This window comes from Callorhinus ursinus, unplaced genomic scaffold, assembly GCF_003265705.2.
Source record: "Callorhinus ursinus isolate GAN/ISIS: 27379988/994484 unplaced genomic scaffold, GSC_fseal_2.0 scaffold22, whole genome shotgun sequence".
Classification (NCBI taxonomy): Eukaryota; Metazoa; Chordata; class Mammalia; order Carnivora; family Otariidae; genus Callorhinus; species Callorhinus ursinus.
In genome coordinates, this window is record NW_027397084.1 from 27,088,909 (window position 1) to 27,103,308 (window position 14,400).

Here is a 14,400-nt window from a genome sequence, read left to right on the forward strand (position 1 = left end):
GGCTCCGTCTCTGCAGCCGGCTTCCCTGCTCTGATACCTGGGAGCTCTGCCTCACTCAGGCACCCCCGGTCTTTCTGTGACCCCAAGGGTCCTGAGTCCACACTGTCCCGCGAGGTTTCCACCTCCCGCTTAGCCACTGGAGCGACGTCCCTCAGCGGAGCCGACTTCTAAAAGTTCCAATTTTGTGCTCCGCGACTCTAGCACTTGCCAGAAGCGGTGGACGGAGGCCCCCTCCCCCGCCGTCTATCCTCCCGAATATTGCCTCAGATTCACTTCTCCGCACGTCCTACCTTCTAGTAAGTGGTCGCTTCTCTGTTCAGAGAGTTGTTGCTACTCTCTTCTTCGATCTCCTGTTGAGTTCGTAGGTGTTCAGAATGGTTTGATCCCTATTCAGCTGAATTCCTGAGACCAGACGAAATCCAGGTCTCCTACTCCTCTGCCATCTTGCTCCGCCCCTCTCTTAATGAAAATTTTTAATGAAATTCTCTATCTGTTGAGATGTCTATGATTATGTTTTTGTCCCCTGATTTCCTTTTGTCTGTCTGTCTTTCTACTTCTGCCTCTTCTCCCTTTCCCTTCTCTTCCCCTTCCCTTGTTTTCTCCCTTCCCATCCTACCCACCCTCTGTCTAACAGAATGAGACCTGAGTTGGGCACAGTTGCAGAGATCCATGATGTTCCCTTCCTCTCCTTTTCCGCTCTCATTTAAAGCTCCTGTTTCTGCTGTGTTGCTCTGCAGTGTGCTCTGCTGCTTGGCAAAGGATGACACATTTTTGCAGGCCATGAATACGGGTTGGTGTCTCTGTGATGGAGGGTCAGATGTTAGAAGTAAGCCTCCTAATTGAGGGCTCTCTGTGTGTGGAGGGGACATTCACAGGAAGAGTAGGGGAAGTGAGGGGATGCCTTCCTGGGAATGGAGCAGGGCTGAGCCAGCTGTGGTGTGGGGTCTTTTCTCAGTCCAGTACATGTGGTCACACATGCTCTGGAGGCAGGATGAGCCTCCACTCATTGTCTTCCTGCAACCATTCATGCAGTTTTCCACCCATGACCCCAGGCTTCAGTGACATTTTATGATGTTCTTTACAATGCCAAAGAATTCCCACCAATTGCTAGATATTCTCTGACCTTTCCCTCTATCAGATGCTTGAAAGTGCCTGAGATGCCATGAAATTGGAATTTTAATATTCATTTATTTTTGAGAGAGAGAGGGAGAGCATCTGTGTGAGAGCTGGGTGGGGGTGGTAGAGTAGGGGGGCAGGCAGAGGGAGAGGGAGTGAGAGAACATCCCAAGCAGGCCCCATACCCAGTACGGAGTCCTACATGGGGTTCAGTCTCACGACCCGGTGATCATGACTTGAGCTAAAATTGAGTTGGATGCTTAACCAACTGGGCCACCCAGGTGCCCTTGGAATTTTAATATTCTTGCTGTTCTTCTTCACTTTGGTCTGGTGTTACCATGTCTATATCTTTTAATCAGCTGTTACAGATCAATACAGTTCTCCAGATCACAAAATAAGTGGCAGAAAGAGAGGGCCATGTGCAGTAAACACGATCTATTGAAGAATTGCCTTGTCTGAAGTAGAGTGGGAGAGTGCACACTGATCAAGGGCAATAATGAAATGTGCAGCTCTCACTGGTTGAGAGAGAGAGCTCTGAGTGAGTGCATGGCCAAAGTAGGCTTTAGCAGTGCACTGGTAGGAACATGATCACAATCACTGTGGAGAGTAAATACTTTTATACATCTTTTTTTTTTTTTAAATGTGTGCAAACACTGATGGCATTTCTGTAGTACAGGCTGTCCAGGGACCTCTTTCTTATCTGTGCTTCCTTCTCCTGCCCCCATCCATGTAATGATTTGCATTCATATCTATCCTTAGCACATCCCTGTCTCAGTAGAAGTAGACTTTCAGATTGAAACTACTTCTTCTCTGGGCCTCTGGGGGAAATCCCTTTCCACACCTCTTCAGGGATATCACTTGATTAGTTATTTTCCAAAGGGTGGGGATTGCTAATGCAAGTACAAATCTTGGAAGTAGTAGCAAATATTCAACTGAAAATTGAAGGCAATGTCTCCATTTTTCTTGTTGCTTGATATTGAGAAATTCTTTCTTCTCTTTTAACCCTAGAGCTCACTATAAATTAATCTCTTCCAGAATCCAGATTTTGGTGGGGGACAGCTGCTAAAGGCAACTCCTGTGATGTGTAGTCATGCTATTGACAGCTTATGTCTCCTAATTTTTCCCCAGCAATTCTGAGCTATTGACAGTAGAGAGTTGTCTATAGAGGGAGAACCAAAAGCTTCTTAGCTATTTTCTCATGGTCCTAAACACAGTTAAAAAGAAGTGTCTTTCTGTAATTCTGAATCTTATTTTGTTTTGGGTAAAAAGCATGATATAGAGAGGGGCATTAAAATAAGCAAGCAATTAACATAAAACAACTGCAAACTCACATAGTTGAATCTTATCCTGGTGATTCAGAACATGTTTTTAGTATGGTAAAGTAGTAAATGGCTTAAATAGATTTTACTGAAGTTTAAAAATAAGCTGATCCTTAGAAGCTATAATTGAGAAAAGGACTGCAGATCACGCATTGGTCTTTGTAGCTACACATCCACACATGGATATTACTGTCAGCAAGATCATCTTTGCATAAAAAGAAAGAGAGTATTTGTATTATAACTAAATCTAAGAGAGATAATAATCTCAGGAGGGTTTTAAAATTTTCTACCACTTTTAATGACCTTTCCTTTTAGGTAGTGAAAATAAGGGAATATTTTTTATTAAAATAAGAACAACCTTAAGTAAAACCATATAGCATAGCAGGATAAAGACGAAGAAAGGAGACTGAGCTGGGGCATTAGAAATGTTTGGGAAAAGGATCATAAGAAATTGAAGAGAAGACATGCAAAGAATTATTTTAATATGGGTTAGAGTTAGAATCAAGATAGTAGCAACTGCTGATTGATTACCTGGTATACTGCCCAATTATGCATTTTATATATTGTTTTCTTAAATAATCACATTAACCCTACAAGGTGGATATTACTCTTTTTATACATGAGGAGCTGAGATGCAGAGAGAGCACATAATCCAAATGACATGGCTAGTTGGTGGCAGAATTTGAGTAGGTCTCTGACTTTATAACCTGTGTCCTGCTTTCTCAAAAAGGTAAAGACTGAACAAAGAATGAAATACAGGTTGGCTTCCCCAGGTGATCTCCAAGCTCCTTCCAGCTCAGACTTTCTCGTTAAATTTTCTATGTACGTTTTCTTTCTTTTTTTTAAGATTTTATTTATTTATTTGTCAGAGAGAGAGAGCACAAGCAGGGGGAGCAGGAGAGGGAGAAGCAGATTCCCTACTGAGCAGGAAGCCCAATGCAGGACTCGATCCCAGGAACCTGGGATCATGACCTGAGCTGAAGGCAGATGCTTAACCGACTGAGCCACCCAGGTGCCCCTCTAAGTACATTTTCTTTTCTTTTCTTTTCTTTTCTTTTTTTTTAAGATTATTAAATCAGTAGTTACATGATGTAAAACTGTAGATTTTTTTTTAATTCATTAGAGTGAGAAAGAGGGCAGGAGCATGGGGGAAGGTCAGAGGGAGAGGGAGAAGTAGACTCCCCGCTGAGTAGGGTACCTGATATGGAGCTCAGTCCCCGGCCCCAGGATCATGACCTGAGCCTAAGGCAGATGCTTAACCGACTGAGCTACCCAGGTAGGCTCTTGTAAGGGATAATTTTAGATTCATTGAAAGCATTTAAGCAATGTAATTCAAATCAACAGCCAATCCTATCAGAAAACCTCATTTTCAAGATAAATTTGTATCATCTTTAATACTGATAAATTGAGACTCTCAACATTAAGGAACTTGCACAGGTTTCTAATGAGTTAGGGAAGTTGTAGATAGATTTAAGAATCTCTTTTTAAAAATATCAACCCCACTCATCAAGCTTAATAATCATTACATCCCTTGCTATGTGTTATGGGAACTGATTTATATTTTTAAAAATTTTGAAAGCCTGGAAATAACTTGTTGAGTACAAAACACTAAGTTATGTTTGTGCTAAAGAAAGTCTGTATAAGCACATGCTATTTCATTGCACCAGCTCTTGTACACTGTTATTGCTGAGGGTGGATAAGGGAGAACTAAAAGTGTAATATGAATGCTTGTGGCTCAGGCAGGGTGCATTGCTAGCGTGCTTCTGGGCAGAAAAGGGATACTGAAGCCATGAGAACTGGTCCAGACTTCCCATTTCTTAAGCAAGATCTGTGATTTCAAAATAACTGGTTTCTGCTTTAATCTAGCATTCCACCAGGAGCGTATCATGACATTTGTGATTTATCGATCTGTTTATTGCTGATTTTATATATGGTACCTTTTGTCCAAAGTGCTAGACACTGAATAAGCTTCAAAAAGAGATTGTTCATTAAAACAGCTCTTTGAACAACAAGCATATATAAAATTAAGAACTTCCTGTCGTTAGTTTGCCACAGTTATCTAAAGCTCAATTATGTGGTTCATTTTTGTGGAATTACATATAAGTATAAATACACTTATTTTAATATATATTTGTATGATGAAAAACTACTAGTCTACTTCCGTGGACACTGGAGGGCTGGGGAATTCATCTTTCTACCACAAACTGGGTGTGTGCCCTGGGCAATTGAATGAAGGTCTTTAAACTTCAGGTTCCCATTCTGGGTTGTTGAAAATATATGAGGCTGGGCCCAGATCAATCTCTTGTCCTCCCCTCTTACTTTACTTTTGTCAAATGCTACACTTTTCCATTTCTCTGTTTTGGATATCACTGATCCCTCTCTCTGGAATGCCTTCTCTTCATGCCAGAACCTACCCATGATTTCTTTTAGAGTATCAGTACTCTAAAAGAAAAGGAAATGTTTCAATGAGAAAGTAAAACTTGTGTTTGGATCATTGTAAGATAATCGTAAGTAAAATAGACATTATGCCCTGAAATGGTTTCATTCAATTATTAAATACTTATTGAACAATTACAATTTCTCATACACTGAGCTGAAGATACAACTAGGAAACCAAACACGACCCCAGCCCTCATGTTGCTTACAGAGTAGTGTGGAAGACAGTAAGTAAGCCAAGGGGAAGTTTATGCAATTTCCTTTGTGGAGTCTTAAAGGATGGTATAGATAATATTTTTCTAAAGTGGTAGAAGAGGAAATATCTTCCTGATGGTCAAACACAAATATTCAATGAAGTCAACTATGTTGTAGATACTGTGCCATTGCAGAGATTAAGTGATGAATTAATATTTGTGTCTTTATCCTCATCAGCAAGGATGACATTTACTCTGAATTAAAGTGCATCTTGCTGCATCTAAGGCAGATAGACCATCTGACCCAATATAGCAACTAAAAATTCCTTAAATTGTTATCAAAGGGATAAATGTATCGAATTTAAAAGTCAAACAGTACTTTAAGGTTTATAACAAAAAACAGCAGACCCCCACCAAACCCAACATCTAGTTTCTCTACTAGAGGTGACCACTGGTGAACACTTTCAACTCATAAAGCAGTTTATCCTGGTATTTATCTACAAATTTAAAATAATTTACCTATATTGTTATTTGCTAATTTATTAATTTTAAGTGTTAAAAGTAGTTGATATATATCAACTACTAATTAAAGTATGTAAGGGTTAACTTTTTAAATAACACTACCTTGTTTCTCCTTCTAAATAGTTGTAAAATCATTATTGATTAAATCAATATTCAGTGTTTACATTCTTATGATATTATAATGATATATTATTGCTAAGTGGTGTGTTCTGAAGACATTTGCTTTTTTATACAACTTTTGTTTTCCTTGAAGTTAATAATGGCTTCATATTTTCATTTGCTTAGTTTGAATTTATTTCTTCCTATGATATTTAGGACCAGGTTCTGTAGTTACAGTGACAAAAAAATATAAATAAGTGGCTTAAATAAGGTAGAATTTTATTTATCCCTTAGAAAAGAGTCTGTAGGTGAGCAGTTCAGAACTGTTATGGCAGAACCTTGATATCAGTGTTTAAGGCTTTCTTTTTATCTTACTGCTCTTCTATCTTCAACTTATGGTTTCTACGTTATGATTAAAAATAGTTACTCAAGACCCATCTGTTTGCCTACATCACATCCAGAAGTAGGGAGGAAGAAAAAAAACAGGAGCATACTTCCTTTCTTTGAGGATACTTCCCAGGCATTTCAAACATCACTCCCACTTACATTCACTGACCAGAGCTTAGTCATACAGCTGCCCCTAGCTGCAGAGGAAGCTAGGAAACATTTTCCTTCTTATTCCAAGAAGCCACATGAGCAAAAATCTAAGAATGAAAATTGTGGGACACTTAGAAGTTTCTGCCACACTTCTCAAAGATTCCAACAAAATTGTAAAACCTTCAACATTCTATTTTATAGACTTGAACACATTAGCTAATCTGTTAGTGTCTTTACCTTTGAAGAATTTCCTCTGGGAGCTTTTAGTCTTCCCACTGCACATTTCCATTGCTCTTTGGGTCTGGTAGGATCTTGGAACTCCTGAACTTTCTCTGTTAATACCCTATCTAATAGCTTGTGTTTTCAAGATTTTATATATATTCTTCTTTCTACTTTCTTGTTAATTTTGGTAAAGTACATCCTTCAGTAGTTTCCTGAGAAAGACTGCATAAATGGTACATTTGTTTTTGAGATTTAGATAATGTGAAACTGTCGTTATTCTAACCTCAAACATGATTGATAGTTGACTGGATACAGTCTTCTAAACTGAAATTTATTGCTAGTTGAAGTTTTGCAGACAGAGATTAGTCAATGTAATTGAGCTCATGAAGTTTTTAAAGATGGAGGCATAGTTTTTAAATTCCACCGAACTTCCCTGTACAACAAACAACTAGAATGGAAAAAACTAAACTGCAATGAACAACATCTACTACAAAGTAGTATTCCAGAACATACCAAAAAATGAGTAAGTAGGAACAAATCACTATTAGCTACACAACTGATATGGTATCAGAAGCAATTCAAGAGAAAGAAGAGGGTAGACAATAAGATTTTGATGGTCCAGACTGGAGAACACTACTGTCACAATCAGGTACTTACTGGAAAGATTTATGGGCAAGTCTGAAGACAGCAGATGAAACTGAGAGAGAGCTGTCTAATCTTAAATTGATTACAAGAGGGCTACAAGAGATTCTTATGTGGCTGGAGCCTTGGTGGCATAACCTTGCAGAGATGAACTGTTACAAGTGACTTTATAATACAGTGATTTGACTATACATTCCTAGTTCTGTAAGGACCAAAGAACTGCAAAAAAAAAATTTAAACTGTTTTAGTACTTGTAAAGTTGATGATAGTATTAGTATTATTACCCTTGGATGGTTTCCTATGTGTCTGGGATAAAGCAAAGAGTAATTATGTCAGTGTCCTTTAGAATAGATTTGTTATTGTCTTTCTTATGAGAGAAGGGAAGATTTGACAGGTAAGTAAAAACTCTGTTGAATTTTAATTAGAAGTGTCAATGATGTGTCATTGATATATCATGATATATTTTGTTTCAAAACTTAACATATTACATATCTTTAAGCTCTGTCAACTGAAAAAGTCAAGAAACAATGAGCAACCCAATATCAATGTATCTACCTAGTACCCAGATTATGTCCTTTAAATTCCACCCCCACCTTTAAAAAAAAAAAAAAAAAAGAATCCAAGATCCTTGGCTGATCCTTGGTATGGATCAGGAAATAGGATAAGCCTGGGATGTTTATTATATCAAAAAGGAAGGAAGCTGTAAAAACTATTGAATCCTGTCAAAAGGCCTCAGGGGCCAATTTAATTAGCCTTAGGTGGCCAAAGATGGGACAATTTCAGCGTCAGTAAGAACAATAACCTCAGTGAATTGAAACACATGAACACATCAAATATACTTAAATTCATTAAGTTCATATGAGCCCTCCAGTTCGTTGGTTATCATTGGAAGATACCAACAAAATAACTCATTATTTTGAAAATTGATAAATGGAGAAGAATCAGGAATTTATCTGACTTTCCAGTGAGAACTATGTTAGGTAACTAAACAGTTGATAAGAGGACATTTGTTTTTCTCTTTATATAAAGATTCCAGTTAACAAATTAAGAAGGAAAGATAGAATAAGAATGGTAAAGTTTTGCAATCACCAGTGAGTGAATGGATGCAGACAATGAACATCAGTGGCTGCTGACATCATCTTTATGTATTTCTTGATTGAAATTCAGAACACAACCTGTGATATAGCCTATCTAAAAAACAAAACAATACAACCCCCCCCAAAAACCCCAACTTGGCCCTAAATCTGTTTAAACCTCAGGATCTAATGACCAATTTACAGGAATTACAAAGGAGAGAGGAACACATTAATTTACATCATAGAATAGTAATTAACAAAATCCAGGTAGTGGTGAACTTTACAGAAAAATGATTCCATTTCTTCAACAAAAATTTTGCAAGGAATAAAAGAGAGATGGAGAGGAAACCTACTGATTAAAAGAATCAGAGAAACACTAACAATGGTAATTATATGAATAATTCTTAGATCCAGATTCAAACTGTTAAAAACAGAAAGAAAGATGAGAACATTTAGAAGATAATCATGGAAATGTGGACACTGACTTGTTTAGTAAATAATTTTACATAATTATTTAGGATAAATAATATAAAAGGGGTATTATTTATTTATTTATTTTAAAGATTTTATTTATTTTTATGAGAGAGAGAGAGAGAGAGAGAGAGAGAGAAAGAGAAAGCACGGGGGAGGGGCAGAGGGGAAAGTAGACTCCCCACTGAGCAGGGAGCTCAGTGCGGGACTCGATCCCAGGACCCTGGGATCATGACCTGAGCTGAAGGCAGACACTCAAATGACTGAGCCACCCAGGCACCCAAAAGGGTTATTTTTTTAGATATGTACTAATATGCTTAAAAATGGTATATGTTGCCTAGATTTTATTCAGATATTCAGGGAGGAGGGAGAAATAGGTGGGGGTAAAAAGAAGCAAGATTGGCCATGAGTAAATAGTTGTTGAAGCTGGGTGATAGTTACAATGAGATCTCTTATACTGTGCTTTCTATTTTGTATATGCTTGAAATTTTCATAATCAGGAGTTAAAGTAAAATTTGTGGCTGTTTTCCATTGTCTTCCAACCTCCAACCTTCACAGATGCTACTGTGAAGTCTCACATCAGAATTTTGTATATGACCTTTTAAATTTCTCTGTAGAAGTCATTAGGATCTTACCCTTATACATGGTGTTTTAGAATTTCATAGTGATGTGCCTTGGTCTGGGTCTTTGTTCACCCATTGTGCTGAGCACTTACTGACACTTCAGTCAATGAACTCATTTTTCAGTTCTGAAAATTTTTCTTTTATTATTTATTTGGTAACTTCTTGCTTTCTGTTTTACCTGTTATCTATTTTTGTAACACTTATTAGTTGCTAGTCAGATTCTTGCTGTGAGCTGCTTATATTTGTCATTTCTCTCCTATTATTAATCTCATGTTCTTTAACTCTGCATTCTGGAACAATTTTAACTTGGTTTTCCAATCCTACTATTGGATATTTTTATTTCTTCTATCATCACTGTAATTTTTAAGAGTTTTTTTCTTGTTTTTATTTTGTCCTTCTGCTCCTCTCCCCCATATGTGCGATAATTTCTCATCTTTCAGAGGTTAGTTTTGAAGTTTTCTTCTGTTTTGTATAGTGTCCATAATATTTAAGTATTTTTCTCCCTGGTGGGGGATACTTTTTCATCCTGGAAACTTTCCTCAAATATCTGGCAATTTCCATCCACTCATATTTGAGAGTGAGGAACTAAAATCCATAGGATTCATAGGATCCAGAACTTTGCTGTTTTAGTGTGGGATCATTGAATATCAGTCTTTGTAGCATTTTCTCTTGAATCCACTAATCATTTCCTGGAGAGTCATCTAGATCTAGCTCCTGCATTCAGGGAGCCAAAGGGTGGGAGGCATAGGAGGAAACTAAGCATCAACTGTTCTCAATGTTAATTTTCATTAAACTCCCTGAATTTAGTAGGCACACTTTCCTTCAGCTCTTCCTGATTTTCTAAATACATCATCCCTATTTTACACACTTTCCACAGAATAATCATCCTGTCTACTGACCTAGAGGCAATAACGTAGATCTATTGTACCTTTGTGATTTTCAATTAGTTCTGAGTTTGCTAGCCCCACCTTCTCTGTTTTGAGATGTACTTGAATCCTCCAATTCCTGCGATTGTTGGCTCTACCTTCTATGCTTTTGGGTGTCCTGGAATCCTCTAATTCCTGAGTCTTCTTGACCAGGAATAATAAATAGGTTTCATCATGTGTGTGTCACATTCAATTGATAATGTTTCTCTCTAAAACTGTTTGATATAGATTCCGTTTGGGTAGGGTTCATGATATGATAGTCTAGGACTGATGGGCATGGCAAGGAAAGGTTTCGAGGCAAGGATTTCAAAGAGAGTCTCGGAGAGTAAGAAGTGATTTGATGGAATCACCTGAAAAGTTGAGTAGTTTGATGTTCATTTAAACAGATTGTCAGGAAGTTTCGGAAATAAACAATAGAGTTATTCACAACTTTTTTCCCCCCCGGGCAAGAGTTTCTTGCAGTAGTAAAGTCATGTTGATGAAGACACCCTATGAGTACTGTTATATTATTGACAGGACACTGTCCTATACACTGAATGGGTGTAGACGGTTTCATTTCTCACTGATGATAGTAAAATGAGAAGGATTTAATAGCCATTCCAGGAATCTGGCAGAAAAATATTGATTCTTGCTTATATTAGGCAGGATTGTTTGGGTTGTACTAATGATGATTCTTTTGTTTTTGATTCTTTTTTATTTTTGTTATGTTCAGTTAGCCAGCATATAGTATATCATTAGTTTTTGATGTATTGTTCAATGATTCATGAGTTGCTTTTAACACCTAGTGCTCATCACAACATGTGCCCTTCTTAATACCCATCACCCAGTTACCCCATCCCCCCACTCCCCCTCCCCTCTGTAAACCTCAGTTTGGTTCCTGGAGTCCAGAGTCCCTTATGGTTTGTCTCCTTCTCTGATTTTTTCCTGTTCAGTTTTCCCTCCCTTCCCCTGTGGTCCTCCATGCTATTCCTTACGTTCCACATATGAGTGAAACCATATGGTAATTGTCTTTCTCTGCTTGACTTATTTCACTTAGCACAATCCCCTCCAGTTCCATCCATGTTGTTGCAAATGGTGGGTATTCATCCTTCCTGATGGCTGAGTAATATTCCATTGTATATATGGACCACATCTTTATCCATTCATCTGTTGAAGGGCATCTTGGCTCCTTCCACATTTTGACTATTGTGGACATATAATAATGATTCTTAAATCTCAGTGATTTTAACATAAGTTAGTGATGCTGCAGTCTCCTGTGGGTTGATAGGATGACCTGCTTTATATGGACCTTGGCTGATAGAGGCTATACCATCTTTTAGCTTTTAAACTCATGGAGAGGGTAAATAGGAGAGGGAGAGAGCTTTGCACTTGCAATTAAATGCTTTGGTCTAGGATTGAAGCATACAACTTTTGTTCATAGCCCTCCAGTCAGAGCTAGTTACATGGCCCTTCCTAATTATTAGGAGGCTATGAAATGTACTCTTCCATGTACTCAGGAAGTAAAAATAGTTTATCACATTGCTTAAGAAACAGCTAAAGACTAATTATACTGATAGAGTAATATTTTAACTATTTTTACATTTCTTAAGTAGTGACCTGTATTTCTTATTGATATCCAATTCTCCTGGATTGCTATTCTTATTAAAACCCCAGTCTTAGCTTTTACAAGGCAACATTCTTAAGAACTCTTTAGTTTCTTTTCATCTCCCATTGATGAAGACATAAGTATGATAACATAGAGTTGTAACTTACTCGTTTTTAATAACTCTGTCCTTACTAGGCTTAGGAATGAGATATTTTGCAATAACTGGAAAGGTAGCACATGAAAAGAACAGTGAAATTTATCTTGCAAAGTATCCAGACTTGGTTAGGTCTCAAAAGAATCTCCTATCTCCATCTCTCACACTAAATATGTTTTTCTTATGGTATTTCCTCCACTAGACTAGTAAATGTTTTAACTTCCATCTGGACTCAATTCTGAGCTATGTCAATGATGACACTGTCCAGACTATAATGCAGATGGGATTAGAGAAAAGGAATGTCTATAATCATACACACAAGTGTTCTTATATAACAGAAGACCTATAATCCAATATAGTCTTATGTAATACCCTCCATGTGTTTGAGTGGGGCATAGTGTGATATGGGTATTACTGAAGATTTACCTACTTGTTTTTGGAACAGTATAAACTTTGTGTGCTGTTGGTTAACAATATATATTTTTGGAATTACATTGTATTGTATTTCAGTATCCATTCTCCTGGATAAAAATGCAAAATCATTTCCCTTTTAGAGCAGAGCTAACAGCTAAAACTTCTGGTGCTCTTATTAGCTGCCAGAGAGAATACTAAGTGCTTTACATGGGTGATTCATTTAATTCTCAGAACAGCCTGTGATGTTGGTACTGTGAGTAACCTGCCCTGGCCACATAGTTTTAGTAGGGGCTCTGACTCTGGCATCTGACTCCAGAACCAGTATTCTTAGCCATGGCCATGACTCCTCTAGAGTCTAAACTTCTTCATATACATTCTCAGCAGTTGGGTGTCCCTTTGGAGTTTTATGAAAAGTGGGATTAATATAGGCTATTGTATTTAAACATAATTGTAGGGAATATTTAATGTTTAATATTTCCCTAAGCCCTGTGATTCCAAGATCCCATAGGAAGCCTAAGATGAATTATTTTATCCCCAATCTCATTTAAAATAAAAAATTAAGGAAGAGATGTTATTTGGGGCATCTGGGTAGCTCAGTCGGTTAAGCCTCCTACTCTTGATTTTGGCTCAGGTCATGATCTCAGGGTGGTGAGATTAAGCCCTGTGTGGGGCTCTGTGCTGAGCGTGGAGCCTGCCTAAGAATCTTTCTCCCTCTCCCACTACCCCTCCCTTCCACACGTGTGCACACGTTCTCGCTTTCTCTAAAAAAAAAAAAAAGAGAGAAAAGAAAAGGAGTTGTTAGACTAGAAGTTATACACTAGGATTGAGGTTTAAAGTCCAAATGCTATTTTTTAAAAATAGAATTTGACCCAACTTCTCAGTTGGTACCATCAAATCACTGTTTACTCTCCAAGACTCTCTTTGAAACTCTTGCCTCAAAACCTTGCCATGCCCATCAGTCCTAGATTATCATATCGTGAACCTTACCCAAACAGAATCTATGTCAACACAGTTTTGGAGAGAAATGTTATTTGACTTGCCTGTTTTTTAATTCTAACTCTTTGTTTCCTTTTCTGTCTAGTCTTTGGGAAGTTAAATTCATTTATTTAGTTTTAGTGTCCCTGTCTGAAAAATAAGGTTATCACTACCTTAAAAACCTCACTGAATTGTTGGAATAATCAACTGCTGGTAACACAGGTACTATGGAATCACATATGTAAATTATTCTCCTCCTCCCTACCTCATCCCTTATTCTCATTTTCCTCCTCTTCCTTTCCTTCATCATCATTCTTAAATTTTTTTTTTTCTAGTAGTTGTTATCACCAGAACTTAGAAATACCTTTTGGCTGAATTAGTGTTGGGTTAAAGTGAACATTTGGATGAGATCTATGGAATTCTTACATACTATAAAAAAAATTAGCAGAGAATTTCACATATTTTTTAGAATTGAGCAGTTGTTTCATTGACATATTTAGATATTTAGATTCTGTGTAAACATAGCCTAAAGCAATATAGAATCGAGGCAAAAACTGAGGTATTTAGGGATCATAAAATCTCTTATACTCTTAGAGCAGCAAGTACTGTGTCAATAAGCTGAAAATCAATTAGCTTAAAATAAATTTGAAGGAACTCATTTCATAAAATTTAATAAATCTAATCACTTTAGTCAAAATTTGTTTTTTCTGAACTACTTTAAAAGTATGTGTAAATTGTGGAATGATATTAATACCTTCCTGCAATATTTTAATCAACTGTTTTATAACAGCAGTAGAAAACATTCAATTTACCAAAATCTAGGATTACAGCTTACCATGGATATTTGCAGTTTATACTGTTTTTTTTAGATATTTTCAGTAACTTTTAATTTTGCCAAAATGTTAGCATTTTTTATGATTTTATCTTCAATTGCTTAAGTAGAATATCAATCTTGGTTTGTGACATAGCAATTAGCAGCTAAAGTTTATTATTAATTTCTAATAAATTTCTTATTTTATCTTCTGTATTTAGGGATTTTTTAAAACAATTTTTATTTTTTGAAAATTTCTTTATCATTTTATTCATGGT